Source organism: Herpailurus yagouaroundi, unplaced genomic scaffold (assembly GCF_014898765.1).
Source record: "Herpailurus yagouaroundi ecotype Mexico unplaced genomic scaffold, PumYag 250, whole genome shotgun sequence".
Classification (NCBI taxonomy): Eukaryota; Metazoa; Chordata; class Mammalia; order Carnivora; family Felidae; genus Herpailurus; species Herpailurus yagouaroundi.
This window is the reverse complement of record NW_024412467.1, coordinates 19,083,242-19,108,991: the sequence shown is the minus strand read 5'-3', so window position 1 is coordinate 19,108,991 and position 25,750 is coordinate 19,083,242. Positions and strand designations below refer to the sequence as shown.

The window sequence follows — 25,750 nt, the reverse complement described above, 5'->3', positions numbered from 1 at the left end:
GGCTCAGGTCATGATCTCATGCTCCATGGGTTCAAGCCCTATGTCAGGCTCTGTGCTGACAGCTCAGAGCTTGGAGCCTGCTTCCGATTCTCCCTCCCTCTCTCTCTCTCTCTCTCTCTCTCTCTGTCCCTTCCCTGCTTACACTCTGTCTCTCTCTCTCTCTCTCTCTGTCTCAAAAATAAATAAAACACATTTAAATTTTTTTTTAATTTTTTTCATAATCACAAGAAATAGAAATTGAGGATAGTGTCACATTACCTGTGAATATCCTGTATTTTGTCACATTTGTTACATTTAGATGAGTGATAATACTTGGCAAAATGTGCTACACCTTACTGTTCAATGATCTGCAGAACAAAGATGTGCTAGAGTCATGACTGTTTATACCCATGTCTTTCTTAAATCAACCATGGCTAGGGAAGCTGTTGTTTACAAACGAACTGAAGAGCTGTGGTATCATGATTCAACTACCGTTAGCAGCTACAAACCAATAGGGTAAAATAAAATGACAACAAATTAGGTACCATGTGCTTGTGTTCAAGTATTGATCAGTTACCAAGCATTGGGTATTCGGAGTTCAATGCAAATTTTTATTGTGGCACAATACACATAACATTAAATTTATCATGTTAATCATTTTTAAGTGTACAGCTCAGTGCCATTAAGTACCTATTATTGTGCAACCATCACCACCATCAACCTCCAGCATTTTTCATCTTTCCAAACTGAAACCCTGTACCCATTAGATAACTCCCCGTTGCTCCCACCCCAGCCCCTGGAAACCACCATTCTACTATCTGTTTCTCCTGATTTGACTACTCTAGGGACCTCATTTAAATGGAACCAGTATTTGTCCTTTGTGACTGGCTTATTTCACTCAGCGTAACGTCCTCAAGGGTCATCCATTGTTGTAGCAGGTGTTAGAATTTCCTTCCTTTCTAAGGCTGAATCCTATTCTGTTGTGTATGGACCACATTTCGTTTATGCATTTATCTGTCGGTGGATACTTCTTGGCTATTATGAACAATATTGCTGTGAACATGGATGTACAAATAATTCAATGCAAGCTTTAAGAATTGGTGAGTCGTATGTGTCCAGGAAAATTAAGTAGGTGACCTCTATCTCGCTGGTGCCAGGAAATCACTTATTTCATAGAATCAGAAAATAGTAGAGCAGGAAACATTATAAAGTCATCATTGATGTGTATTTTCATAGAGGAGGAAATGGACACACAGTGACTTAACTAGATGGTTTCTAAAACCTCTTCAGTTCCTCGGTTCAGGGAGGAGTGGTACTCCTCTCTCTCTCAGGCAAAAATATCTACCCAACTTGTCATGCCACATACCTCAAATTCCCAACACCAGAGATTTATTTACTCAGATGAAGGCACTGGTACTTTTACCAGGAATTTCCTAGTAAAATTAAAATAGCTCTGAGGGAAAGTCGTTATTGACCTACAACCCTTATCTTGAAAGACTGGTTTTCCACAGGACAATAAGCTCAGAGTGGGATTCTTAAGGAATAGACCCTGTACAGGAGATGGCAGTGGGGAGGGCAAGGGGCAGTATCATGAGGAATTTTAAGCATAGATGCTCTACAAGGAGAAAATCATCTCTTGAGGAGCTCTGGGCACCCAGGGATAGTCAATACCAGTGTTGAGAGACCGTAGATCCAGAAAACTGAAGTTAGAAAAGTTGTAAAGACCAACTCAGGCAACATATGATTTTTCTCTCTGGCTAGCTTGTCACTGTGTATTGTGCTTCATGCCAAAGTATAGGTCTTCTATAAATGACTTGAGGACATGACTCAGTTCTGGATGTTAATGAAACATTTTGCTAGGTTTTCTCAACCATATAAGGAAAGAGTCTTTTTTTTTTTTTCCTTTTAGCAAGAATGGAAAATGCCCACATGTATCACCAACTGAGGAAGTCATTTTGCATCAACAGGGTTCAATCTCTCTGGCTGTCTGATGGGTTTCCTGATGGAGTTGAGGTAGCTCTGTCAGTAAAGGTAGCATTTGAAGACCCGGAGAATGCCATTGTAACACAGCTCACTAGCACAAGCACCTGAACATTCCACAGGTTCAAAAGTGTTTTCTATAAACACAGTAACCATACTGGCCCCATAACAACAAGATTGATTCTTAAGGAGAGTGTTATTTCTATCTCCACTTCCAACATTGTGATGTGGTTCCACTATGTCTGGGGAAGAACAATGAGGTTTGAAAAGAGAATTATGGGCCCAAGGAAAGCATACACTTACAAAGGTTTATTTGGCAATAAATACAAATGATGTATACAGCCTCTTGCAATCCTAAAAATCAGGTCAATGACACCAGAAAGCCTTTCACTTATTAAGCTAACAACAGCAACTAATTGAGCAATGAGACATGAAACTTACTGTTATATCTGCAGAGAAGTCAAGAACATATGGAAGCAGAATTAAAACAGAGCCAGGTATTAGTAATTAGGGAAGTTTATACACACGAGTTATACAGTTTATGAAGCTGAGAATCCATCATGCTGTGGTGAAAATCCAGAAGACTGTATTTACGGGGTCCTGCTATTGCGATGTGTATCCAGTATCTGATATGTAAAGTCCACATGAACAAAGTAAGTTCGCACCAAATTAACCTAAACAATAAAAATAAAACACTAACATTAATCCAATTCCCATTGTGGTGATGTTTGGTTTGCTTCACCGACAAGTTAATGGAGTCAACATCTGTTTTATCCCCTCATGTTCCCCAGGAGGCCAAGCTCACGTGATATATTAAAATCTTTCCCAGAGGTCTTCTTATCCTCAGCCTCACGCAGCCTAAGGAAGCACACCAGACAGTTTTCAGCTAACCCCTCACTGACAGCCCAGTGTATGGTCCTCAGTGTAAACCCCATGATGGTGTTGATAGTCACCAAGAACCAGCTTAGGGCTGTCCAAGATGCTAATAAAGGTTGCCCCATTCAGCACTTGTAGGCTGGGTTGCGTTTTTCCATTAAAAAAAAAAAAAATGATGTATACAAAACACATTCTATTAGTACATTGTTGTTATAAAATACTATAGAAAAAAAGCATGGAATAAGTCCTTTTATCAGTTTGGTATATAGCGTTTTTTCCAAATGTGTACACATGTCCTATTCACTGCTTACCATCCAGCATGTTTTGTGTAACAAATAGGGCTCGGATCCTCGGTCTCCGGTAGTCTCCCTGTAGGATTTTAGCAGAAATGTGAGAGGGGGGTTGGCCCCTGCAGTGCCCCATTCCGCACCTGTTCTTTCGATCTGGCTCCTCTCACTTGGAGAAGTGACATAAAAGCAAAGGAACTGCCTATCTCTACAAAATGCTGTGCCAGAAAAAAAGGGCTCTGGTCAGACCAGACACCATGCTGGTGACCAGAACTTGAAATAAAGGTAGTGAACAGGAGCAAGCACCGTGTCTAGGGAGGCATGTAGACAAAGCCGGAGGAAGGTGCCAAGGGTTCAGAACCAAACGGAGAGATGGAGCCCAAACGTGTGACCAGGGGTACAGTATATGGGCTGTTCTGCCAGATTTAAAGAGTCCAGGATGGGGCAGACCAGCGAGCCAGCCCCTGGAAGCTGGGGAAGGGGGCCGTCGAGTGGTAAAGGAAGGAAATGAGGAAAGAAGACAGGTGGTGAGAGACAATCTCCGGGAGCTGCTCCGGTGGGCTCTGGGGCAGCGAAGGCGTCAGAGTCCCAGCTGACACACAGCATAGGGAAGGTGATACAGTTACAGAAATGGGGAGGTGGGGCCCGGAGGCGGGTTTGGAGGGATGCACGAGATGAACACACTGGATGGGGAAGATCACAGTAAATTTTTCCTTCTTGTTCCTTTTCCCTCTTCTCTCCCTGATTTTATTTACTATAGTGAGTCCATGAAGGAAAGGGGTGTCTAAATCAGAACATAAGTCACTTGTACCTCCTTAAATAGCCTTCTTCCTTCAACCCTTTCCTTGGGTTCACTTCTTCTATCCCTGACCAAGATCCATGCTCCCTAACGGAAACCCACTGTCGTCATCACCCCTACAGCACTTTTTAGGGAACCCACAGAGGATTTCAGGTTCAGGGAAACAACCTGCCCCATCTTCCCTGCCTAACTTACAGACTCTTGGCACGGTTGTGGTCAGAACAGGAGAGGCTCTGAAGCCAACCCAAGCCTTCCACCGGTGACCCACTCGGGAACGGCAAATTGAAGGCTACTGGGAGAAGTAGCTAGCAATGCTCAGAGTGGTGAAATCTGTCCAAGATATCCTGGTAACAGCTGAGCCACATGAAGAGGAAAGATGGGAGAAAGCTACATTCAAGAAACAGAAATAGGAAGTCCCAGGCCACCTTCATGGAGAGCCTTACAAAAATGGCACAGCTTTCCGATTCTGTGTCTCCCTCTCTCTCTGCCCCTCCCCCGTTCATGCTCTGTCTCTCTCTGTCCCAAAAATAAATAAACGTTGAAAAAAAAAAATTTTTTTTTTTAAATGGCACAGCTTGTATCTCAGGAAGAAAAGAAATGGAGACCTTAGCTGTATCAGAAGCTGCATGAAAACATTTGGAAACACTGGATCTCCTTTTTGGCACAAGAGCAGTTATGAAATGTAGATTAAATTAGGATCTTGAGTGGCATGATGCAGGCTGTGCTCTGGAAGAAACTTCCACAGGTATCCCTAGAGGTCAACCAGGTGACCCATCTGAGGAGCCTGGCTAATTTACTGGCAAAAGGCAGGGAGGACATCCATCTGGGCCAAGACCTAGGACAACAACAGTCAGAAGCAAAGATAAAGTTGAAGACACCTGTCCAGGAAAAAGCAGGCTCTGCCAAGGGTGGGAATTAAGTCCTCTGAGAAGCTTTGTCTCAACCCATCTGTCCAAAAACCACTAATACCAGTTTCTCAAAAACAAGGAAGTAAACACAAAGGAGGGGAGGGAAGGATGTTGGAAGTGCTTTGCAATGTAAAAATAATAATCTTAATAAAGGTACTTCTGCTGCCTACACTTTCGGAAACACACTGAGGGGTCAACCGAGGACGGGTCTTCAGGGGATCCGAAGCTGGTCTCCTCAAGTTCTGGGACACCCTGTCCCTTCCGGGCACTTCTGCCAAGTGCCATGGCGGAGGGCCTTCTCAGCTCAAGGGTGTTTGTCTCCGGGCAGTTGTTTGCGCGTACACAATACTAGATCAATAATAACCCTATCTTATTTCATTATTGTTGTCTCTCAAGTCCCCAGTGCACCACAGATTTGGTTTTTTCCCCCTTGCTTTTGTCACAGTGAGATCCGCAACCTGAATCCCAGCTTCCCAAGGCAATGCCTGTGGCACTAATTTTGAACAAGGAAGTGTAACTTGGAATCCAATTTTTTGTGAGGCCTTGGAGGTAAGCATTGGTGGAGGAGGGGTGAGGCAGGACAAGGGAGAGAGAAGTTCAGAAAGGAGCCTGTGAGGACGGGGCAATGAGGAAAGCAAAAGGATATTTATTTAATCAGACTTACTTTTCTTAATTTCCTGTTTCCATAGGCCCTGCTTAATGATTCCCCCTTAGTGATAAAAACCAACTATCTCCCACCCCACGTTATTTAATGAATTTTACCATCTCGATCTTAACACACTTATAAAAACACAATGGGGTTAATGACTAAGGGTACTTCTTTAAATTTTTAAATTTTTTTAAGTTTATTTTTATTTATTTTGAGAGACAGAGACAGCGAGAGAGCAAGAGGGGCCGGGGCAGAGAGAGAGGGAGAAAGAACCCAAGCAGGCTCCTCGCTGTCGGCACAGAGCCAGACGTGGGACTCAAAATCACAAACTATGAGCTCACAACCTGAGCCAAAATCAAGAGTCGACGCTTAACCTACTGAGCCACCCAGGGTGCTTTTTAAATTATTATTATTATTATTTTTAAGAACAGCAATCTAGAAAACTAAATCTTAGTGATATTTATTCTTAAACAATGTTTAACACTTAAATTGAATTTTTTTATTTTTTATTTTTATGTATTTGGGGCAGGGGAGAGCACAAGTGGGGGAGGATGGGGAGGGGGGGCCAGGGCAAGGAACAGAGGATCTGAAGTGGACTCTGCACTGACAGGCTGACAGCAGCAGCGAGCTCGAAACCACAAACTGTAAGATCATGACCTGAGCCAAAGTCGAACACTCAACCGACTGAGCCACCCAGGTGCCCCTGAATCGAAGTTTTTTCAAGTTTTCATGATTACTTCACCAAAATCAGGTTGAGTGAAAACTGCTTTTGTTTCCAGTAGGTCGCAGTCAGTGATGGTTAAGCAACTGTATTGTTACATTTTGCACCACACAGTTTCACCAAAAAGCAGATGGATAAACATCAAGTAGGCCAGTGTCTGGATGTTATTAGCCTCTCCCCTACAGGACAAGCCTCCAGGGCAATCTGTATCTCCTGGCCTATACCACCAGGGACACTCCAGCTACCTGGTTCTCCCAGGAAGATTCACTGGTATTTGTCTGGAATGGATACACTTGGAAATGACATTCCCCAGGGGGGCAGGGGGCAGGCGGGGCCTCCTGCTTCAGTGAGAACTGCATGTTTTCCCCAGAGTCACAGGGAGAAGGGACTCCTCTCAGAGTCACTCTCACTCCCCCCTGCCTCCTTCACTCAACATCCAACAAACACTGGTTGCAGGTCTGTTCTGGGCAAGGAGCTCTTCCTCAAACTGGGAATGCCGCCATGAGAGGTAAGGTGGTCAGGGGCGCCTGGGTGGCTCAGTCAGTTAAGTGTCCGACTTCAGCTCAGGTCATGATCTCACAATCCGTGAGTTCGAGCCCCGCGTCGGGCTCTGTGCTGACTGCTCAGAGCCTGGAGCCTGTTTCAGATTCTGTGTCTCCCTCTCTCTCTGGACCTCCCCTGTTCATGCTCTGTTTCTCTCTGTCTCAAAAATAAATAAACGTTAAAAAAAAATTTTTTTTTAAAAGAGAGGTAAGGTGGTCAGGCAGGAAGGCAGTTACAACCCAACATAGAAGGTACTGGACCCAAGAGAAGCTAAGACTCCATGTGAGCACATCAGAGTGGAACCTAAACCAGGCTGGGTAGAGCAGGAGTCAGGGAAGTCTGCCTGGAGGAGGTGACTGTAGTGTTTCCCTCCATTCAACTGATATTGAGCACTTATCATGGGCTCCCACTGCTCTGACCAGTGGCTTAGAGCAGTGGACCAACGTGCAAAGTCCTCTCACTAGAAACTCACATTCCAGGAGGAGGAACCACTAATGGGCAGAGGACTGTGACAGAGTGACCACGTGACCAGGGAAGCCTGAGGAAGCAATGTTTAAGCTGAGACCATAATGATAAGATGTGGGGGGAGGGTTTTTCAAGCAGAGGAAATGGCCTGGTATGCTATTGGAGTAAGGGAGCAAGACCAGTGTGGCTAGAATTTAGTGGGTGAGACACGGCGTGAAAGAACTGAGGTGGGAGAGATAAGCAAGGACCAGATGACACATGGCTTTCTAGATTATGGTTCTGAGTTTGCATTTTATTGTATGTGTCATGGGAAATCATTAAAAGGTTTTAAGCCAGAAAATGATATAAGCATCCCGGCTTCTTGGTCAGGCGAGAGAGGAGAGAAGCCTTGAAAGAAACAGCACACGCCAAAGGGCCTTGGAGAGGTGGCCCCCTGTGTGGCCAGGCGCAGAGCCCCAGGCAGCATGGAGGGAAATGAGGCTGGAGACGCAGGCCAGCCCGGACTGCCATGGCTCTCACATGCCCCTGGAGGCCATCCAGCAGGACTGACGTAATCCAGACTTACTATCATCACTCAGGGCCTTTTGGATTGGTAAGTGGTGTTCAAGTCCTGGATTCCCCCAGAGAGCAAGGACTCAGCCTGTGGAATTAATTCTATCTTCTAAGACCCAAAATGGGGGCACGTAGGTGGCTCAGTCGGTTAAGCATCCGACCTCAGCTCAGGTCATGATCTCATGGTTTGTGAGTTCGAGCCCCGCGTCAGGCTCTCTGCTGACAGCCCAGAGCCTGCATCCAATTCTTTGTCCCTCTCTCCCTCTGCCCCTCCCCTGCTCAAGCTCTCTCTCTCAAAAATAAATATTAAAAAAAAATTTTTAAAGACCCAAAACGCACACTGTCTTTCCAAGTTACTAAAATGTACTAGTAATCATCACATTCTTACACATGAAACAAGAGTTTTCTCATTCTCCAGATTTCACGGGTACAACAGAGCAGCAACAATGTGTGACCAATGCCATTAGTATTGTTATTATTGCTGCTATCTACTTCCTATGGTGGCATTTCACACAGACTCCTCACTTTCTTCTTCAAACTCTAGACTACCCTGATTTTCCTGCTTCTTCCTTGGCTGCTCCTTTTCAGATTGTTGTCCTGTTTCTTCTTTCTCGCATCCCTGCATTTTCCCAAAGCACTGGCCATCCCCTCCCTAGCAGCCCCTATCATGTCTCTGTGAAGAAGTCCCAAACCCTCCTGGGTGGTTCTGTCCCTCCGCCCCATTTGATGGGTGCTGCTCCATTTGATGTCACACTGGCATCCTGGATTCAATGGATACAACTGGTCACCATCTTCCCCAAACCCTGTCTTCTTCTGAAATTCTCCTAGGTGGCACAGCCCCTGTTCACCCTAACTAGTGTCCTCAGTCATTCTCAGCTCTTCCCTCTCCCTAGTTCTCTCTATTGACCAAGTAAGCCCCTTCTGTGTTATTTCCTCAGTGTCTTTGGAATATACCCCCTTCTTTCCTCTTCCATCACCGTCTTCCTCATTACAGCAATCATTCACCTATGCCAGTGCAAGGTTTCTCCCTTCCTGTCTCCAATAGTTCTTTATTATCTTATGTGCTCTCTCAAGTCCCAGGCACCATCTCTAAACTGGCTTTATGTTGCTCAGAGTAAAAAGAGACCACTAGATTTGCATTTCCATCAACTTCCCATCCCCAAATATGACCAGCAGAGATGCGACTGCAGAATACAAGAAACAGCAGCAAGCAAAACAATGGTTTTTACTGTTGCAAACCTTATGGTACAATCTGAGCACATACTGTCCAACATGGTGGACAATAGCTACCTGAAGCTATTGAGTACTTCACTTATTACTATTCTATTTTTTAATGTTTGTTTGTGTGTGTGTTTGTTTGTTTATTTACTTATTGAGAGAGAGAGGGAGAGCACACGTAGGGGAGGCACAGAGAGAGAGGGAGGGAGAATCCCAAGCAGGCTCCACGCTGTCAGAGCAGAGACCTATGCGGGGCTTGAACTCATGAACCTCAAAATCATGACCTGAGCCAAAATCAAGAGTTGGATGTTTAACTGACTGAGCCACCCAGGAGCCCCCAGCTTATTACTATTCTAAATTGAGATGTGATGTAAATGTAGAATATACCCTTAAAAGTCTTCATACAAATAAAAAAAGAATGTAAATAATTTTTGTATAGAGTACACATAAGAAATGGTACTATTCTGGATATTTGGGGTTAAATAATATATATTGTTAAATAAAACCTACTATTAAAATAAATTTCATTTGTTTCTTCTTGATGTTTTTAATGTGGCTAAGAGAAAATTTTAAATCACATATGCATTATATAGCATTGTATTTCGATTGGACAGTGCTGTTCTACCTAATTGGGGATAGTGTCACGGTGAAACTTAACTGGTAAGAAATTGGAGAGAAATAGTTCCTAAGAAAACAACGAATGCCACAATGAAAAGAAAAATAGCACAATGGAAAAATGGGCCCAGTATCTGAACATACATTTCTCCAAAGAAGATAGACAAATGGTCAATGCTAAACATCATATTCATTAGGGAAATGTAAATCACAACAACATCCCACTTCATTCCCAGTAGGACTGCCAAATTTTTTTTTTAATGGGAAATTACAAGTGTTGGGGAAGAGGTAAAGAAATGGGCCCCCTTGCACATGGGGGGGGGGGTAGGAATTTACAATGGTGCAACCACTGTGGAAAACAGTTTTGTGGATCCTCAAAATGTGAGGCATGGAGCTCCTACATGACCCAGCCATTCTGCTCCCAGGGAAATGAAAACATATTCATACAAAAAGCTGTACAAGAATGTTCACAGCAGCATGATTCATAATAGCCAAAAAGTGGAAAGAACCAAATATCCATCAATTGACAAATGGGTAAACACAGTGGAATGTTATTTGGCAATTAAAAAAAAAATGAAGTACTGAAATGTGCTAGAACATGGATGAATGAACCTTGAAAACATTAAGCTAAGGTAAAAGAGTCCAGCCACAAAAGACCACATAATTACAATACCTTTTATATGAAATGTGCAGAATGGGCAAATCAGAAAACAGAAAGGAGATTGGTGGTTGCCTAGAGCTGGAGGGGGCTGGGGGAAAATGGGGAGTTGATAGCAAAAGAATGCAAGGGCTTCTTTTGGGGATGATGAAAATGTTCTAAAATCAATTGTGGTAGAGGTTGCACAAGAAACAAATTACAGTTGTTTCTGGGAAGGGAACTTGACAGCTGGGCACAAGGGTGTTCCTGTACATGTATTTTTTTTTTTAGTACATATCCTCTGTGTGTACTAAATTTTGTATCACATATATAACTTTTTCACAAATACATAAAATAGGATTTTATGAAAAATTATGTTAAGAATGACAAGAGTCATAACTATTGGTTCAATAAAAGTTCAAAATGTGTTAAAAAACTCATTTAAATGTTTATACCAATACATATGCAAATCTAGATGAAAAGGATAATTTTTAGGAAATTATAAATGTCAAAATTGACTCCAAAAAAGGTAGAAAACCAGGCCAGGGTAATGGCCAGATAAGAAATTGTTACAATAGGGGCACCTGGGTGGCTTAGTCAGTTGAGCATCCAGCTTTGGCTCAGGTCATGATCTCATGGTTCGTGAGTTCAAGCTCGGCATCAGGCTCTGTACTGATAGCTTGGAGCATGGAACCTGCTTCGGATTCTGTGTCTCCCTCTCTCTCTGCCCCTCCCCTACTCATGCTCTGTCTCTTTCTCTTTCTCTCTCAAAAATGAATAAACATTAATTTTTTAATTGATAACAATAGCCAAAAATATATCTTTTCCCCTCTGCCCTCAAAAAAGAGCATCAAATTCAGATTGGTTTATAAGTGACTTTTTCCAGTCCTTTAAAGAAAGATAATTCTTACGTATAAACTCTTTCCAGTCATAGGAAAACACCCAAGGCTCCCCACTCATTTAACAGGGATAAGTATCAGCAAGTAAGAAATGTGTAAGGATAACAAAACGGAAGGAGGGTTGGGAGAGAACAGAGGCTGCACATTAGGGGTTTTGTTTGACCCACATTATTGGCTCTACCTATGAATTGGTTAATTGGTTGCCAACATTTAAAACCTGGAACATTTTTTCATAAAAATCAGATTGAAATAAAACATACACAATAGAGGAGTGCCTGGGCAGCTCAGTCAGTTGAGTGCCCAACTCTTAATTTTGGTTCAAGTCATGATCTCATGGATCATGGGATCAAGCCCCACATTGGGCTCTTCTCTGACAGCACAAAGTCGGCTTGGGATTCTCTCTCCCCCTTTCTCTGCCCCTCCCCCACCCATACTCTGTCTCTCTCTCAAAATAAATACATAAACATTAAAAAAAAACATGCAACAGTTGTAATACAGGATTAATAGAATAGTTATATGTTTAATTCCTATAAATCACTCGTGATCACTTAACATTTATCAAGCACTTAGCACATACCAGGACCTTGTCATACTTTCTGTTTTTCACAGAAGAAACACACAAACTTAATAGAGTAGAAAGCAAGAGATATGAGTAGCCAAATATAGATAGATAGATGGACAGATTGATAGATATCCAAAAGACACCCCTTCTAACAGAAATGGGTACCATTTTTACCCATCAGGTTGACAAAACATAAAAAAAAAAACAAACATAATAATCAGTGAGAACATAGGAAAATAGATACTTTTATTCTCCACTGGGGGAATGTGAAATTGGTGTGAACTTTTTGGAAACAACTTGAAAATAATTGTTAAAAATTTAAATGGGCACACCTTCAAACTTCAGGCAATATGTTTCTCTATCTCTGTCCTATGGAAATACTGAAAAATATATTAAAATAGTCATGATATTGGTTTTCTTTTTTTTTTTAAGGTTTTTTTTTTGGTTTTTTTTTGTTTGTTTGTTTGTTTTGAGAAAGAGAGCAAGCATGAAGGGGGGAATGGCAGAGAGAGAGGGAGACAGAGAATCCCCAGCATCTCCATGCTAAGCGCTAAGCCAGATGCAGGGCTCAAACCCACAAACTGTGAGATCATAACCTCAGCTGAAGTCAGACGCTTAACAGAATGAGCCACCCAGGCGCCCCATGGTATTGATTTTCTATTGAGCATAACAAGTTAACAAAAACTAAACAAGTTAAATCAACACAAAATTGTTATCTCACAGTTTGAAGGGCAGGAGTCAGGTACGTTTTCATTGGGTTCTCGGCCTAAGGTCTCACTTGATTGAAGTCAAGATGTCGGCCCGTGTGTTTTCATCTGGAAGTTCAACTCAGGAAAGATCTGCTTCCAAGGCTCCCTCAGGGTGTTAGCAGAACTCACTTCCTTGCCTGTATGAGGGAGGTCCTGTTTTCTCACTAGCTGTCAGAGGTGACCCATTCTCAACCACTAGAGGTCATTCCCGGGTCCTGGGGGTTCATGTAACCTTGCCATGTGGCAAGGATGCCGTGTGCCTTGGATGCCATGTGGCCTTGGATGCCATGTGCCTTGGATGCCATGTGCCTTGGATGCCATGTGGCCATCCTTCAGCCCCCTCACATTTCAAATCTCTCCCTTCAGAGATCCCCTTGGAAGGGATCCTCGGTTAAAACAGTCCCACCCAGATTATTCCAAGTCCATTAACTCAGTCACAGGAGTTATAGCCCATCCTTTCCATGGTTCTTGCCCACACTGTAGGGGAGGGGATTACACAGGGTAGTGCAACAGGAGTGGGAATCTTGGGACCATCTCAGAATTCCACCTGCCACACCCATGTTCAAGGATGTTCCTGCCAGTATTTTGTGAACATGAAAACTTAGAAATAATTTAGAAATAAACTCTGAATCATTATATAGCCTATCCACCTATACTACAAAATATTGGGCTGGCTGCATTGTTAAGTTGAATGAGATAGATCAGTGTGACATAAGTTTAAAAAAAAAAAAAGGCAAGTTACAGAACAACACATACAATAGGATCCCATTATGTATAAATAAATAAATACTGATTTCCTGCCTCACACTTGTTCTCTGTAATCCTCTATTCTGCTGCCAGAGAGGCCTTTTCAAAATTCAAACCTGATCCTGTCACCAGCCCTGCACCCACCCTGCCCCCTGGCTTAAAACCCAACCTTGGATTCCCATCATTCTTAGGATAAAGCCTAAACAAATCCTTATCCTGGCCATCCTGCCTCTCTGCAGCTGTGCTCCGGCTCAGATCCCTGGATGGACGGCTCTCCCTCCATCTCTCAACCTTCACCAGCATAATTCTCCTGTCCGAAATGTCCTAGTTGCCAATTTCACCTGGCTAACTCAGGCCCATTGTTCAACTCGAAATTCAAATGATACTCTCCTTGCCCCACTCCTCCTCCACCCCGCCCCCAGATCAGTCAGGTGCCCTGTTAACCAGCTTTCTGCATGCTCTCTCATTCTTCACACAGTTTGTAAGTATTCATTTGTAATTGTGCTTATTTCATCGATATGTGTCTCCCCCAATAGACACTAAACTCCACAAAGGCAGGACATAATCTGGTTTTGCTTATCACTGCACCACCACCACCCCGCCCCCCGTTGTGCCTGGTACACTGCCTGGCACAACGTAGCAGCCCAACCAACCTGTGCTTCAAGAAACAACAAATGAATTCCCTTCTCTGTCCTCCAGATTCCCCTTCTGGAAGCTTCACTTTTCCCTCTGATGGACATCCCCTCATCTGTGTTTTTCTGTCTCCTAGCACTCAGCATCCTGTACCGGACGTTTGCTCACCGACCAAGCTTCCCTACCAGACTTCGAGCTCCTCACCATGGCAACCAGCCTAGCACCCAGCCCAGAGAAGAGCTCAGTAACCTGACAATGGGTGAATGAAGGGATGACAGTCTGCCTCTCCCCTATCTCCACTATTCCTCTTCTAGGAGTACCCTGTTTGGAGGTGGCCTGGGCTGATGAGACTCAAGGCAGCAGGCTGGCACTCTTCCTGCAGGCAGAGCTCTGGCAAAGGCAGACTCGCTGTGATGGCTAGAAGGGAGGGAGTCCCTTTCAGGAGGAAGAAGATGTGACAACAGACAATGGGAAGTGTAGTCAGCATGGAGGAGGCCCAATGCAAAGGGCGGGGCACCTTACCAGGAAGGAGGGGCCCTAAGAGTGGACTCTGTTCTGAGTAAGAGATCAGAGAGGGACCCCCACAGGGCCTATCCCAGGACAGGACCCTGCGCAGCCACCCAGCCGGACACTGGCCATTTTGCAATCCCCTAGCTCCACCTCGGCAAACACAGTAGTGTCCTCTGCTCCTAAAATGGTACTCCACATACCCAAACGGGTGACCTTGAGGAAAGAGTTCTGGGGCCCAGTCCAACCAGGAGTCTTGTTTTCCCAAGACACCCAGAAGGAGGAGGAGCCTGAGCCAGCTGGACAGAAGACCAAGGTCAATGCCCACACATCTGAGTATCCTGTCCCAAGGGCTAGGCTGCAATCCTGAGAGCTGGAAGCAAGAAAAGTGTAGAGCAAGAAATCAGTGGCAGCAAGCAGCTCCAGAGGAAGCCTGTGAACACATTGATAGTGCTGGGCTTCCCCTGTCACATGGCACCTGATACTCAGAGCGGGGCTACTTAAGGACCTTCTGCCATGTGCCATGTCGGGCAGCCATCCTTCTATTAAGCCTTCTTGATCCTGGCTAGAAACATCTCCTTCCTGTCTCCTACCACCAGGTTGAACCATATGAAATGGCCGACAGTCCATGGTGTTTGTCCTACAGAAATGGCAATCTCATATGGTTCATCTAACAGACCAAGGGCTTTGGATGGCAGAGGCTCTATTGGTTTCATTTGTTTCTCTGCAAGTCTTGCCATGTAGTCGATGAAATGAATATGAACAAAAGAAGTTGCTTTTTTGAACTTGATTTTTTTTGCTATATAATTAATTCACTGGTAGTTCCTTAGAGAGTTATTCTAAAGCCCTTAAATAAAAATCAGTGTGTGTATAACCCTTTATTGTATACACTGGGGCACACCTGCAGTTGGGTATAATAAACACAAAGAGAAAGGGAACTGAGATCAGCTAAGAATCTGTTGGTGCCATTCGCCATACTTTCATTCACCCACTGATTCACAAGGACAATCTTGAAAAAGACATTGTTCGCTCCATCTCACAAATTGGGGAACATGCCATACAAACCAACTTAAATATAAAAGATAAGACATTCCATTAAAATAGGGACCCAAGTCTCCCAGATGTCAGGAAATATGTTGAGGGGCACCTGGATGGCTCAGTAGGTTGAGCATACGACTCTTGATTTTGGCTCAGGTCATGATCCCATGGTCGTGGGATCGAGACCCACGTCCGGCTCTGCATTGAGTGTGGAGCCTGCTTGTTGGGATTCTCTCTCCCTCTCTGTTCCTCTGCCCCTACATCTTTTCTCTCTCTCAAATAAAAGAAAGAAAGAAAGAAATCTATCAAATATCACATAGTATAAATGACGGCACTAATTCTGGCCTATATGGTTCTAAGGCAGAATCTTTCAACCTCAACACTAAAAGAAATTTTTTTTATGTTTATTTATTTTTGAGAAAGAGAGAGTGCAGGGGAGGGGCAGAGAGAGAGAGAGAGGGAGACACAGAATCCTAAGCAGGCTCCAGGCTCTGAGCTGTTAGCATGGAACCCAACAAGGGGCTCGAACTCACAAACTGCAAGATCATGACCTGAGCTGAACTTGGACGCTTAACCGACTGAGCCACCCAGGCACCCCTGAAGGAAATTTTCTTATAAAACATTTTGTTCATACCTAATGAATGAACACACCCTGAAAAACATCAGTTCTTCTGGGGGAGGGGGGAGGAACAAACACACAAACACAACGCTTACAAAGAAGAAATTACTGAAAAGTAACAAAATGTTTCCTTAAAGATTCTAGAGCATTTGTAAATGCTTTTGTAAAAATACTCCATTCTTTGGTAAAATGTGCATGACTCATGCGTACCTGTGTCAAGGTGTCATTGCTCTTCATCTGTCTTGTGTGCTCCATATTGATGAGTTTCCACAAAAGTTTTGTTTCTGAGGAGTCCACACTTCTGCACCTATTAATGTTGAAAAAGACCCCCTTCCTATGCCCTGCACACAGCAAACAGCCCTCTTGTGCTTGGTATCACCCATCTGTGAAGGACAAGAAATAGAACCCTGACCCTGAATTCTGAGCCCCAGAGGCTAGTGTTTTCTGAGCAGTTTCCCCCGCTGCCTCTCAGCTCTGCATTCTCTTCTTCCTTGGCTGCCTATGTCTGAAAAATGGAGAGCCACGGCGGCGATGTAGGGCAGGAAGTAAATGGAAAATGAACAAGTGCAGGGCAGAAAGGTCAAGAAATGAACATCTTAAGGGTGTGCAATGAGCACACAACATACAAACCACTGAGACCTGGACCCTCCCGGTCATGAGCCCACGCGTTGGAGTTTGGGGAGGTCGTCATATCCAAGTCACTTCAAACACTGAGGGAGCACCACGTGCAAGGTCCCCCAGCCCCAGTTCTAGGCACCAGATCATGCTGTTCCTCTCTTAAAATCCATCATGCTCCACGGTGCCTTCATTCAAGGAGATCTAACTTCTGGAATCTAGACCCAGAATTACAAAGTGAAGGCAAAAGCTAGGCCAGCACAGCTAAAGTTATTCAAAGGAACTTTCAAAATAAGAACTCTTCTTTAATAAGCCCATTGGGGTTTTGAGGATCATCAGCCTTGCCTCTACTGCCCTTATTGGATGAGAGGGATGTGCCGCATACATTGGAAGGCGTTGTGAGTGGCAAGGCTACCCTTGATTGCAAAAGAAAGGTCATTGCCAAGTGATAAAGGGGAAGGTGAGAGAAAAAGAGCCTTTCAGCACTTTAAAAGCAGAAAAACAAAGCACTGCCCCCACCCATCTTCCTCCCTCCCTAAATTTCCTCAGTAAACTAAAGGTGGAATTGGAGTTCAATAAAGCCACCCGAGTTCCTCCTTCTACTTGGTCTGTGCCACAAATAATCCATTTGTTGCCTGGGACCTTATCTGAAGTCTCTGTCTTCAGTGATCTGCATGCAGATAAGAGAATCAAAGGAAATTTTAGCTACGTGTTTAGCTACTAGGCTTAGGTAGGAAATTGGACTCCGTTCCTGCAAAATAAAATAGCTAATTTATTTTCTAAGGGAAATTGTCCCTTTGGAAGAATTAGAAAGGACAGGGGGCAAAAGCCACCAAGGCTTTGGAAGATAATGAAGGGCAAGAAAGGGCCTCAGGACAGCAAGGTCACAAACCACTCAGTGTGGTGCCCACCTCAGCCCCACAGGAAACAACACCCACAGAGAAAGTTGCCCAGGGATCCCTGCGCGTCATTCAAGAAATGAGCATTGGGGCTCCTGGATGGCTCAGTCAGTTGAGTGTCTGACGTCAGCTCAGGTCATGATCTCACAGCTCATGAGTTCGAGCCCCACGTTGGGCTCTCTGCTGACAGCTTGGAGCCTGAAGCCTGCTTTGGATTCTGTGTCTCCCCCTCTTTCTGCCCCTTCCTCGTTCATGTGCTCTCTCTCTCAAACTCTCTCTCTCTCTCTCTCAAGAATAAATAAAACATTTAAAAAAAAAACTTTAATAAATAAATAAATAAATAAATAAATAAATATTTAAAAAATAATAAATCTCAGCATTTCAATCAGCATCTTAGGGAATTGTAATCTAGTTCTCTCCTCAAGTAAAATTATTCTTAATTGGCCTCAATTTTAAAAAGATACTGGTGGAGACAAAGTCATTAATCCAACAACGCAATGTGACAAAGAAACTTCAAAAAATTTGGAAATTGTTGGCTTATTTTGTGGATCCCTCCTCAGATGCTGAAACCCACCTAAAAACATTCCCTTCTCAGGGTGACAAGGTGGTTCAGTGGGTTGAGCATCCAACTCTTGATTTTGGCTTAGGTCATGATCTCACGGTTCTTGAGATCGACCCCCACACTGTAAGTGCAGAGCCTGCTTGGGATGCTCTCTCTCCCTCCCTCTCTGCCCCTCCCCCTGCCCCCCGAAATAAATAAATAAACATTAAAAAATTCTCTTCTCCCTTCCTTCTTTATCCAAATAGTTATCCAAATAGTTAAGGAGAATATGCCCCATTCTTTCACCTTTCACTCTCCATGACTCATGCAACAAATATCCAGTCTCTGTCCCAGCCCAAGTTTTTGCCAGTGTCAGGCAAAATCTAAAAGAATCCACCTCTCTTTGTCTCCATCTCTGCCCTGGGCTTTCAGTGGTCTTAGGCCAGAAGTCTCCAATCTTCATGGAATCCCTCCACCAGCATGGTCTCATTACCAAAAGCAGACAGTAAGGAAATTTCTGCAAAATATCAAGTAAATGGTACACACCACTCACACACACCTTAATCTTTAACTGTCAGAACTGTTCCTAGCAAGCTTTCTATTTCCAGGAAACAAAACACTATATTGTATGATAAAACAAATGAACTTTTGGGGTTGCCGATTTAAGATACAAAAATAAGGAAATGCAGATCCTCAACTGACATGCTAATAGGGAATCTCTTTTATTTGCCTCCCTTATATCCAATAAAATATGGGCTAGGACAGTATAATAATTGTTAATATCTACTGAGGACCTGGGGTGCCTGGGTGGCTCAGTTGGTTAACCATCCAGCTTTGGCTCAAGTCATGATCTCATGGTCCATGAGTTCAAGCACCACATCAGGCTCTGTGCTGACAGCTCAGAGCCTGGAGCCTGCTTCAGATTCTGTGTCTCCCTCTCTCTCCGTCTGTCTCCTGCTCATGCGCTCGCTCTCTCTCTCACTCTCAAAAATAATAAACATTTAAAAATTTTAAAAAATCGAACACACACTCAACACATTTAAAAAATATATATACTGAGCACTTATATATCAAATTCTGTGGATTGTTTCATTTAGGCCTCATGACGATCTTGAGAGTAAGTACCATTATTATCCACATTTTACAGATGATCAACTGAAGCTTACAACATCTAGTAGGTGGCAGCACCACCCTCTGCACCCCGTCTTCCCACAGGACGTAAGCTCTAATGCCTCCCCGTTGACTGGGAGGGACAGAGCACAGGGTAGCACTCAGGAGACCAGCCTGGCCTTAAGTCCTACTTGTTACTTACCACTAGCTAGCTCTAAGTCATTGAGTAAAATGGAGGAGCATTTAAAAATGTTTGGCCACACAGCATTCTACTGATATTTTCTAGCCCTTCTATTCTGATTTTCCGGAAACCTCAAATTGGTCTTCCCTGAGCCTTTGGGATTGCTGGGGAAGGAAAGGAGGTGATCTTTGCAAAGGAGTGTTAAAAAGTAGAAGTGGTGGGAGGGATGGGCAAAACAGGTGAGGTGGGATGGAGATACAGGCTTCCAGTTATGACTGAATAGGTCATGGGAATAAAAGGTCCAGCATGGAGATCATGCAGTGATGTTGTATGGTGTAAAATGGGAGCTACATTTGGGGTAAGCATAGCATGGTATAGAAGCGTTGAATCACCATGTAGTACACCTGAAACTAATGTAACATGGTGTATCAGCTGTGCTCGAATTAAACATTTTTGCATTAAAAAAAGACTCAGGGAGAAAGGGCACCATAAAAGTGTCAAGCACAGACTTTGTGTCAAAGTGCCTGCATCAGAGTCATATGCATACTTAATAACTGTACAGGAGTGGGCAAGTTACTTTACCTCTCCACACATTATTTTTCTCATCTGTTATGTGAGGATAATATTAGAGCTATTCTGAGAAGTAAGTGAGATCAAACACTGACATTTTAAAAATTAGCAACTGCAAAATAATAAGCATTCAATAAATGTTAGGTATTAGCTACACCAATGTTCTTCCCATTTTTTGTTATTAATATATCTTCTAACAGACTTTTCAAAACTTCCTCTTTATGAGTATTTTAACTAGCCAAAAATTTTTTACTGGTAGTTTGCCATTACATGCAGAAACAGAGAAAAAATTAAATTATCTGGATGATTAGAAATAGTAACATGAAAAAAATTGTTTTTAGTTTATTTATGTTTTTTTTCTTAAAATATTTATTTATTTTTGGGAGAGAAGGAGCACAAGTGGGGGAGGAGCAGAGAGAGAGGGAGACACAGAATCTGAAGCAGGCTCCAGGCTCTGAGCTGTCAGCACAGAGCCCGACATGGGGCTTGAACTCACAAACTATGAGATCATGACCTGAGCTGAAGTCAGCTGCTTAACTGACTGAGCCATCCAGGTGCCCCTATTTATTTATTGTTGAGAGAGAGAGAGAGAGCATGAGCTGGGGAGGGACAGAGAGAGAGCAAGAGAGAGGGAGAGAGAGAATCCCAAGCAGGCTCCACGCTGTCTGTGCAGAGCCAGACGCAGGGCTCCATCCCACAAACCATGATATCATGACCTGAGCCGAAATCAAGAGTTGAATGTCCAACTGACTGAGTCACCCAGGTGCCCCTGCATCAAAACAAATTTTAATAGGAAAAAAAGGAAGAAAAGACTGTGTCAGAGGTTGGCAACCTATCAGAACATGAAGTCAGGGTTCTGACACTTCACACGGGGCCTGAGAAACGCAAGTGAGGGTGGGAGAAGGGTCATGTGGTTCCTCAACTCTGCAAACAATGATGGCAGCAGCAACTTCCTGTGCCGTATAAACCAAAGCTATTAGGTGCACGCACTCACGCAACAGATTACACCTACGCTGTCCTCTAATGCTTACTCAGTGACCGAGGTGAACAAGGGTCTGTACTAAAGATCATATACCTCAGCTTTGTCTTCTGAGAGCTGACGATCTATGAAGATATGGGATAAATAACCGTGAAAATGGCTCCAAAATACACATTAGAAAATAAAAATGAAAAAGAGCTACTATGAAAATCTCAGGAGTAGTGGCAGAGAAACAGTGGAGGCGGGTAAAGCAAGGCCAGGAATTGGGAGAGTCCTGAAGCCACAATGACAGGGCTCATGGGGTAGAGTGGCCCTTTGGTCTTTGTCACATGCATGCTTGAGAGATGAAGCACCAGTGTGACCTCTATTTTTATGTTTTCCACTCTCCCAGTGGAATTTTCAGCCTTCTACCCAGGGTAAGTCCTGCAGCAGTAGGAGCCCAGTAAATAGCTGGTTGGATCAATAAACGAGAAAGGCTTATATTGGTGCATTTATTCAAAATGTTTTCATTTATTCAACAAGTCCTCTGGTGGTTTTAAAATATATCCGTAAATTCCTTGATACTCTTCCCTTCAGAGAATAGAGCCTAATTCCCCTCCCATTAAGTGTGACTGTATTTAATCACTTCTAATGAATACAAGGTTACAAACAAAGCTGAAATAATGGCCCATCTGAGATTAGGACGTACAAGCCATAGCAGTTTACTTGCTCTTTCTCTTGAATCACCTCCTCTGAGGGAAATCAGCTGCCATGTCATGAGGGCACCCAAACAGGAATCTGGAGAAGTTTACATGCGGTGAGTAGCGAAGGCCTCCTGTCAACAGCCACGGGAGGGAGCCGTCTTGGAAGAAGAACCTCTACCCAGTCAAGCCTTCTGATGACTGGGTAACATCCAGACTGCAACCTCACAAGAGAACCAGCCAGCTAAACTATTTCATAATTCCTGACCCACAAAACACAATAACATAATAAATGTTTGTTGTTGGAAGCTATCACATTGTGGGGTCATTTGTTACGCAGCAATACTTACCTAATACAAGACTCTACCCTCACTAGGTGCAAGGCTCTGGAGCTACAATGATGTGTAAGGTATGTCTGTCCCTGCCCTCATAGAGCTTAGCCCATTAGGCAGCACAGACAAAAAACAATTCATACAGACTGACACATGCTTTCATAGAAAGAATGAGGTCCCAATGAGCAGGAGATTCAGGGAAGCACAGAGGAGGGTCATTCAGCCCAGTCTAGGAGGTCACAGACAAGTGATACCTAAGCTTTAGATCAAAAGATAAGCAGGAATTATCCAGGTATATGAGTCTGCTAGGACTGCCATAACAAAGTGCCAGGGACTGGGTATCTCAAACAAAGGAAATTTATTATCTCTCAGTTCTGAAGGCCATAAGTCTGAGTTCACGGTGTCAGCAGAATTGTGAGGCTATGAGGTTGTGAGGCTGCAAGGTAGGGATCTGTACCAGGCCTTTCTCCTTGGCTCATAGATGGCCACCCTCCCCCTGTGTGTCTTCACATCATCTTCTCTCTATGCATCCCTGTGTCCAAATTTCCCCTTTGTATAAGGACACTGGTCATATTGGATCAGGGCTCTATCCCAATGACTTCACTTTAACTTGACTACCTCTGCAAAGACCTGATCTCCAAATAAGCTCACACCCTGAGGTCCTGGGGGTCAGGAATTCAGCATATAAATTGGGGGTTTGGGGAACATGATTCAGCCCATAGCACTAGGTACAAGCATATAAGGACAAGGGAGAATAGTCCAAGCAGATGGATTAGCATGTCCTACAAACCATATAGGCAAGACATAGCACATGCAGTTGGAGAATTATGAGCACGAAGTGAAGGACTGTGGCGAAAGCTGGGGCCAGATCATATGGGTTCTTACAAGCCATGTTAAAACATTTAAATTTTATCCTCAGAGCAGCAGCAACCATTGAAGAGGTTTATGTAGGGGAGTCACATCATCAGAGCTGCAGCTGGGAAAAGTCACTCTAGCTGCCTGGCTGAGAATGGATTGGCGGGAGCAAGAATTCCTGCAGGAAAGAGCAGGGAGGTGACTGCAGACAGCCAGTCAATGAAGATGGTGGACGCTAAGGTGGTAGTGACGGCATGGGAAAACGTAGAAGATTCAAGTAATCGTAGACTGAGATCAACAGAACTGGTTGAAGGAAGAGCTCTTAGTGGGAGCGGGACAAGGAAGAATCAAGGGTGGTGCCAAGTCCCTCGGCTTGGGCAAATGGATGCATGGCTTGTGGCAGCCTTCACAGAGAGAGGATGCAAGGAGAGGGTTTGGGCTAAACAGGACCAGTCCAGCATTAGACCTTTTGGGTTCAAGTCCCACCAACTAGCTGGGTTCCAGCCACAGAAGACATCTCGTCTGGAGGAGAGATGCTTGGGAGCCATTCACGTGAAGCCGCTCATTGAAGCCCTGACGACGAAGTGACATCTCGGAAAATGAGAGTGCCCTGGGGCAAGAGTATATATCTTTGGAGATCACCAACATGGAAAGACAAAGCACTGCCCTGAGAGCTAGGAAGAGAACCAGGAAATCAAGAGAATAGATTCATTCAAAAGATGGCAGTCAGCAACAAATTATGCTGAAAGTCAAATATAAGAACTGGATGTGCCCACTGAATACAGTGACAAGGACATTGCTGATGACCTTGATAAGCACATCAACCTACATGATGCTCATGTGGAGTCTATAAAGTAATGTTAACAGCCTTAAATATATTAGAAAGATCCTTCTGGGGCATCTGGGTGGCTCAGTCGGTTGAGCATCCGACTTCAGCTCAGGTCATGATCCCACAGTTCCTGAGTTCGAAACCCAGGTCAGGCTCTGCACTCACAGCCCTGAGCCTGCTTTAGATTCTCTGTCTCCCTCTCTCTCTGCCCCTCCCCTGCTCATGTACTCATGCACACTCTGTCTCTCTTTCTCAAAAATAAACATTAAAAATTTTTTTTAATTAAAAAATTAAAAAACAGAAAGATCCTTCTTTCTTTACAAATAGATAAAAGGAGAGCTCCTTAGCCACCAGTATCACCCCCAAAATCCTTTCCAAGCATGTACCCCACGCAGTATTGGCAGAATGGCCCAGGTTTTTCTGCTAAGTCCAATGGAGAGTTCACCAAGACAACCCTGAGGTAGGACCATATTAAGAGGAACCTGCTAGTAAAGGCATTGACGTGCTTCAACACACAGCAAGCCCACCCAACGTCCTCCTGGAACACAAGAAACAAATCCTTTTTCACAGAAAGGTGGGGAGAGGACTTAATGTCTAGTGCTGTCACAGGAACAAGGCAGGACCCTGTCCAAAAGGGGCCCTGGCAAACTCTTCTTTCTCTGGACAGCACAGCCTCTCTGCCTAAGCTTGAAATTACTAACAACCCTGCAACCATCACTTAGCCTCTCCAGTCTCTCCTCCCTCGTTCGGAAAATAAGGATGACAATACACCTCAGCACGAAGAGCTGAGTGCGGATTGGATGAGGTTTCTTAGCACAGTGCTTGGCACATAGTAAGAGCTCAGGAAAAAATTTTTGTTATCATAAATAAACTCACACTGTGGATATGATAAATATTATTAGTGCACCCTCAGAAATCCTTCTTTGTGCACTGGAACTTAGGAGCCTGTGGGTCATTCTCACCCTCCCCATCACCACCTGCACCTCCACCACCCTGCCCTGCCCACACACTGCTGTCCAAGAACAGGAACTCAGTCTCACGATTCCTAGCACACGCCCTGCATCCCGTGTGCCTGGCACATGTCGGTAAGTAAATAATGCTTGTGGAATGAGTTAATAAATTCCAAGTGTATCTACTAAAACGTACTTACCGGAGTAGAGAAACACTGCTTCCAGGAATGGAAAAAGTCATGTACGAGGAGTCATGGAAAGGCTGGTAAGTCTGAAGAGGAAAAGATCTGGGGCTTGCACCATATTGTGGATGAAACACATAGCGATCCACTCTTCAACAAAGTTCAGATAATGAGCAAAGCAACAGAGCAACCTGACCGCACAGCAGGAAGAAAAGATAACAGCGGGGTTTTGTTGGTTTTTTACCCTTGCAGGGGGAACTCCCTTTGTAGGCAACAGAACCCAGAGAGCAGTTACAGACAAATGCATATCTTGTGGTAAATGCCAAGGGGCTGCAAATTTCTATCACATCATTAATCAGGGGGTAGAAGTGGCAAGAGTTCTGGTGAAGCAGTGCCAATTTGGGAACACCAAAAAACAAACAAACCCCCAACATAATCTAGCAAAACCCAACAAATTACATGACATTTCAGACCCAGCAGGAGACAAAACCCAGACCCCCAAAGAGGAAGTGATGTATTCACCCTGGCCAAACAATGAAGTCAACACTTTGAAAGGAGAAAAGAAAATCAAGTAAGTACAAAGGGACAGCCGAAATTCCTTAAAAGAACATGGAGGGTTGTGTTTGAAGGGGCTGCATTTAGCAGCATCTCTCTCTCTCTCTCTCTCTCTCAGTCAGCCCTTATTGGCAAACACTTAGGGGCTACTAGCCTCTGGAATGAGCAAGGAGAAATGAAAGTCTCCTTCCCTTTACTAACAGAAGACAAGCAAATGGCACACCCCGAGATCAACGTGGAAAGCATGGAGGGAGAGGGACATGATGAAGTGGCTAGTGGGAAGATGGCCCAACGACTCAGAATGCTAGTTATCCAGTGTAGGCCTAGTGGGAAGATGGCCCAATCCTGAATGCTAGTTATCCAGTGTAGGCCTAGAGTTGACAATTAAGATGTAATCTTCCGTGTAATGATGCTCCACAGTAATAGGACCTCTTAATCCCAGTTATCTCAAAGAAACATAAACATTAATTAGGCTGTTCCCAATGCCTC

At 44.0% G+C, this 25,750-nt stretch overlaps 1 long non-coding RNA gene across 2 annotated transcripts; it reads right to left on the bottom strand.

Moving 5' to 3' along the window:
* Positions 1-2,250: 2,250 nt before the first annotated feature.
* On the bottom strand, positions 2,251-24,887 carry LOC121020577 (uncharacterized). Of its 2 annotated transcripts, none has more exons than XR_005786207.1 (2): positions 24,725-24,887; positions 2,251-2,633 (listed from the first exon to the last, which is right to left on the bottom strand). It is a non-coding gene; the product is annotated as an uncharacterized LOC121020577 (long non-coding RNA). The 2 variants fall into 2 exon arrangements; XR_005786206.1 differs by lacking the exon at positions 24,725-24,887 and adding an exon at positions 12,412-12,664.
* Positions 24,888-25,750: the final 863 nt, after the last annotated feature.